Here is a 6289-nt window from a genome sequence, read left to right as displayed (position 1 = left end):
ATACTCTGAGTTGATAAAATGATAATATGTCATTTCCCTCATTTAATTTCTGAATTTCGCCAAATATCACGTAAAATGATAAAATGATATATGTTAGGTTTATTGCATAGAATGATAGTTTTGCCAGATAGAATGATACTCTGAGTTGATAAAATTATACTTTTTGACTAACTAATAAAATGATAAAATGATATATGTTAGGTTTATTGCATAGAATGATAGTTTTGCCGGATAGAATGATACTCTGAGTTGATAAAATGATACTTTTGACTGACTGATAAAATGATAAAATGATATATGTTAGGTTTATTGCATAGAATGATAGTTTTGCCGGATAGAATGATACTCTGAGTTGATAAAATGATACTTTTGACTGACTGATAAAATGATAAAATGATATATGTTAGGTTTATTGCATAGAATGATAGTTTTGCCGGATAGAATAATACTCTGAGTTGATAAAATGATACTTTTGACTGACTGATAAAATGATAAAATGATATATGTTAGGTTTATTGCATAGAATGATAGTTTTGCCGGATAGAATGATACTCTGAGTTGATAAAATGATACTTTTGACTGACTGATAAAATGATAAAATGATATATGTTAGGTTTATTGCATAGAATGATAGTTTTGCCGGATAGAATGATACTCTGAGTTGATAAAATGATACTTTTGACTGATAAAATGATAAAATTATATATGTTAGGTTTATTGCATAGAATGATAGTTTTGCCAGATAGAATGATACTCTGAGTTGATAAAATGATACTTTTGACTGACTGATAAAATGATAAAATGATATATGTTAGGTTTATCGCATAGAATGATAGTTTTGCCGGATAGAATGATACTCTGAGTTGATAAAATGATACTTTTGACTGACCGATAAAATGATAAAATAATATATGTTTGGTTTATTGCATAGAATGATAGTTTTGCTGGATAGAATGATACTCTGAGCTGATAAAATGATACTTTTGACTGATAAAATGATACTTTTGACTGATAAAATGATAAAATGATACTTAAATAAGATTTTACGTATTTAAATGAGCGAAATTTGTATATCATGGGAAATAAGATTTTACGTATTACTGAACCTCATACATACGTGTTACTGAACCTCATACATCTGTATATCTGGGAAATAAGATTTTACGTATTTAAATGAGCGAAATTTGGATACGTAAATTTTATCATGAGCGAAATTCAGAAATTAAATAAGCGAAATGACATATTTACCCTCTGCGCCTTTTTTATGAAGGAAAGCTAAGTTTGAATCTAGACCACGTGATTTTAAAAATGTGTGGTCCAGATTTAATTATAGGGTTATTACGGAAATTGGGGTTATCATTATAATGCACCTCTATATAATAGATGAGGGAAGAACGTGTAATTATTTTTTATAAAGATCTGAGTATAATGTTCTAAAAATATGAATTAAAAAAATAATATTTTGGAAAATTAAGAATTAAAATTATGAAATTCTTAAAATTTAAATATGTAATTCAATTTTTATTAATATATCATATATCAAATTCTAATTTATTGCATGTAATAACGAATTGAAGAAAAAAATCTACTCCATATTTCAGAAAGAAAAGAAAAAATATTAACTGTATAGTCTTAAAATATTATTAAATAGATGGGTTGAGAAATTATGAATTTTAAAAAATTAAAATTGTTGAATATATTGAACTAAAAATAAAATAATGAAATAGTTAAATTCAAAATCGCAAACTCAGTTAGTATCAACACATCATATATCAAATTTTAATTTTTACAAATAGAAGGAATGAAAATGATGTAGAATTAAATAGACAAAAAATAAAATAAAAATTGAATTTAATAATAAAAAAATTTGGCCAGTGTCCGGCCCGTGCGCCTGCAACGCCGAGACGGGCCGCAACCGGGCGCGGCCCCAGGCCTCTCCAGCGTCCCCGAGCACGGCCCATGCTGCATGTCCACCACCTCCAACGCACCAGGATGCGGTCCGGCCCGTAGCGTCGCCCTTACTTATCCACCTTTTTTACTTCAACCAGTCAATCTCTTACTTTTTCTCATCTCTCTCATACTTACCTACATTTTCATCCGTTCTCTCTCTTACTTTATCAATTTTTCATTAAAACTGTGTCGTTCACAAATATTACTATTTTTGGTGGACGTGGTGAGTATATATACATACGTACAACATGACAATTTTAACAGGCTTCCTTCATTCTCCCATTTTTCCCGCTAAAAGTGCTTTTAGTTATTTTTGTTAAGTTTTTCCAAAACTCTCTTTTTATATATGTACTCATAGTTGTATCATCTTTTTTAATTTTGGGAAGTTCCGTCATATTTGAGAGTAGTTATTTCTATATAAAGTACTCCCTATGTTCCGCTCTAGTAGAGACGTTTCATTTTCTGCACTCGTTTTGAAAAAAATAGTTTTAGTGGAGAAAGAGTAAAGTAAGAGAGAGGTTAATGTAGAGAGTCCCTAAAGTAAAGTAAAGATTAAATAGTGTTCTCTAACTATTCTTTCTTTTACTTTATTTTTAATCCACTCTAACTATATATTACTCCCTTCGTCTCATAATAGATGGCATAGTTGGAGAATGACATGGACTTTTAGGAGATGTTGTTTTGTGTGTTAGGTGGAGTGAGAAAATAGTATATTTTATATTAATGTGAGAGAGAACTTTTTCTAAAAAAAGGAAATGTGATATCTTTTGTGGACAAACTAAAAAGGAACGTGTGGTATCGATTATGGGAGGGAGAGAGTATTATTTTTTTCAAAACGAGGGCACAAAATGAAATGCCTATAGGGGTGGGTAGGTACGGTATACCTTACCGAAACCACCATACCGTATACCTTACCATAAATTCGGTATGTGAAAAAATCATACATTTACCTTACCAAAATTTTTCTCACTCTTACTTTACTATCTATTCTATGTACTTTGTTCACTTTCTACTCTATTCTCTTTACTTTTTCCTCTCTCTTACTATTTATCTACTCCCTTCGTCTGGGAATACGAGTCTCGTTTTTCCATTTTAATCCGTGTGCAAATATGAGTCACTATTCATTTTAACTATAAAATGGTAATAAGGTCCAACATTCAACTAACTCATTCCATTCACATTTCATTTAAAAAGTAATATATATAAGTGAGACACATATTCCACTTACTATAATTTTTTCCACTCACTTTTCTTAAACATTTCTTAAAATCCGTGCCGCCAAGAAATGGAACTCTTAATGGCGGACGGAAGGAGTATCTACTCAGCATACTAAACATTTATTTCTTAAACTACGTACCGAAAAGTTCCGCCTCAACTATAAAAAACGAGGGGAGCATATTATATATGTATAGATAGATGAAAACAAGGTGAATGAAATTATATTTCCTAGATTTAACATATTTTACTCTAGGGGAGTGATCAATTGCTAACTCATTATTTAATTGCTAACTACAACTAATTTAAGATCATAAGATTTTAGAAATCTAGTGGTTTAAAATTTGCCACGTGTAATTTTTGCTTTTATTGATTAAATCAAAAAAGATAAAAAAAACTACTAAATTAGGGTTTTGGATGAAAATGTCAATATAGTGTTTTGAAAATATGAAAACTGCATTGAGAATGTCAACATAATGCTTTGAGAATGACATTCTACATGTATTATATTAACATATATTTATATACTATGTTGATATTTGTTGCTCTACGAAAAAATTGAAATTTTTTGAATTTTTTTTCAAATTTTGACATCGGAACATATGCAAGTGAGATCTCGTTAGAATCCTTATGAAATTATCTTTAATTTGATATATGTTGTGCGAAAAAATAATTTAAATCAAGAAAGTTATATGCGTTAAAGTTATGGGATATTTTTCAAAAGTTAGTTATAACTAATTTTGTAAATTGGCCTTAGAGCATCAGCAGTGGCGGACGTCACTGCGGAATTCCCACCGGCGTGCGGAAATTCCGTGGCGGACGTCCGCCATTGTGCGTATCATGCACGGATACGGAATTCCAGCGAGGAATTCGAAGTTCCGCGGCTTTCCGCGGAATTCCGCAGAGAATTCCGTACGGACGTCCGCCATTGCATTGACTCCCACGGACGTCCGCGCGGAATTCCCGTTTATTGCATTAAATATTTTTTTTATCGGTTCCTATAAATACATCCCGTTGAACTTCACTTCATTCGCACCACTTGTATTAACAAGTTTTTCTCTCTCTAAATTTCTTTTATATATCCGTAATGGCCGGTAGTGGTAATGGTAGTGGTAGTGGTGGTGATGGGCATTATGAACACATGATGCAGCTGATTCACGCACGTGTGCGGGATGCCGCGGTGAGGGAGGAACAAGCTGCCTCGGCGCCAGCGGTGCCTCGACCCATCCACCGTCGCACTATAGTACCCCGAGACCACCTCGCTGCCCACCGTAGGTTGTACGCGGATTACTTTGCGCCGGAGCCACGGTTTGGGGAGAACTTATTCCGACGACGGTTTAGGATGCATCGTCCGCTCTTTCTGCGTATAGTGGGTGCGAGAGGATGCGGCTGGTAAACCCGGCCACACGCCGATTCAGAAGTGCACTGCCGCAATCAGGAAACTGGCATACGGAGACGCGACCGACATGTTCGACGAGTACCTCCACATCGGCGAGACGACTGCCCAAGAGTGCCTGAAGTATTTTTGTCAGGGCGTTAGGGAGATATTCGGGGATAGGTATCTTCGGAAGCCTACCCCCGAAGATTGTCAGGCTCTGTTGGATATGCACGGGAATCAGCACGGGTTCCCGGGGATGTTAGGCAGCATAGATTGTATGCACTGGGAGTGGAAGAACTGCCCCGCTGCCTGGAAAGGGATGTACACTACTGGTTTCAAGGCCAAGAATCCCACGATGATCCTTGAGGCGGTAGCTGACTACCGTTTGTGGATTTAGCATGCCTATTTTGGAGTAGCCGGGTCGAACAACGACATCAACGTCCTCCAGTCGTCGCCCCTTTTCAACGACCAGTGCATGGGCATCGGTCCGGCCGTCAACTTCGTCGCCAACGGCAACCAGCACAACATGGGCTATTATTTGGTGGATGGGATATACCCAATGTGGCCAGTCTTTGTGAAGACAATCAGTTGCACAACAGATGAAAAGAAGATATACTTTGCGCAACGTCAGGAGGCAGCGCGCAAGGATGTGGAGCGGCCATTTGGTGTGCTCCAGGCTCGATGGGCGGCAGTGAAGGGTCCAACACGGCTGTGGTACGTTGACAGCATCGCCGACATCATGTACGCATGTATTATCATGCACAACATGATTGTCGAAGATGAAGGTCCAGCACTGACTGATTGAGCCAATGATGATGCCGATGCTGCGGGTCCAAGCCACGGCGTGGCCACCAGCAATGTACGCATGGGAATACCCCATAATGAAGTCGATCGAGTCCTTGCATTTGCCGACATGCGCCAAAAACAAGCCCATGTTCGACTCCAACACGATATTATTGAAGAAGTATGGCAGCGGAGTGGTCGTCGTTGAAATGTACTATTTTTTTTAATTTGGTGAAATATACTTTTCTTTTTTAATGGAATTTTTTCCCCTATTTGTGTCGAAATTTTATTTCCGTAAATTGTTTAATTTCGGAAATTGTTTAATATGTGAATTTGTTAATTTTTTTTAAAGTGGGAATTCCGTCGGGAATTCGCAGGGGAATTCCGCCACTGTGCAGTGGGAAGTCCGTATGACATGGCAGTGTAGCGGGAAGTCTGTATGACATGGCATGAGGTGTTTTTGGTAATTCCGCGGAGAATTCCGCGCCACTGCTGATGCTCTTAATACCCTTATTGCCTTTTTTTATCGTATTGACATTTCGTGGCTGATGATATAGGCCCTTGAATATCTAATGACTATTATTTAATGGTAGTTAGCAATTAAGTATCGAGTTAACAATATAATACTCTCTTTTTACTTTTAAAGGCTGAATTTTTAAGTTGATTTTCCAAAGTAAAGTTAAGTAAAATGAGTTTTGATTAAATTGAGCTATCGGAATTTGGAAAATGATTTACTCCTTTCGTCTCTTAAAAATAGAACTTTTTTTTTATCCGTCCTTTAAAAATAGAAAATTTTCTTTTTAAGAAATTTCTTTCGCTCTAATAAGGTAGAATTCATTTTTCGCTAAGACACTCTTCTTTCTATGCATCTCTTAACTTACTAATTTTTAATAAAAATCCGTACTTTTTCAAATATTTTTCTTTTTGGGGTACTGAGGGAGAAGTTGTTTATTTTCAAATGAG

The sequence above is a fragment of the Salvia splendens genome, chromosome 15 (assembly GCF_004379255.2).
Source record: "Salvia splendens isolate huo1 chromosome 15, SspV2, whole genome shotgun sequence".
NCBI classification, from domain to species: Eukaryota; Viridiplantae; Streptophyta; class Magnoliopsida; order Lamiales; family Lamiaceae; genus Salvia; species Salvia splendens.
Note: the sequence above shows the minus strand (reverse complement) of the source record.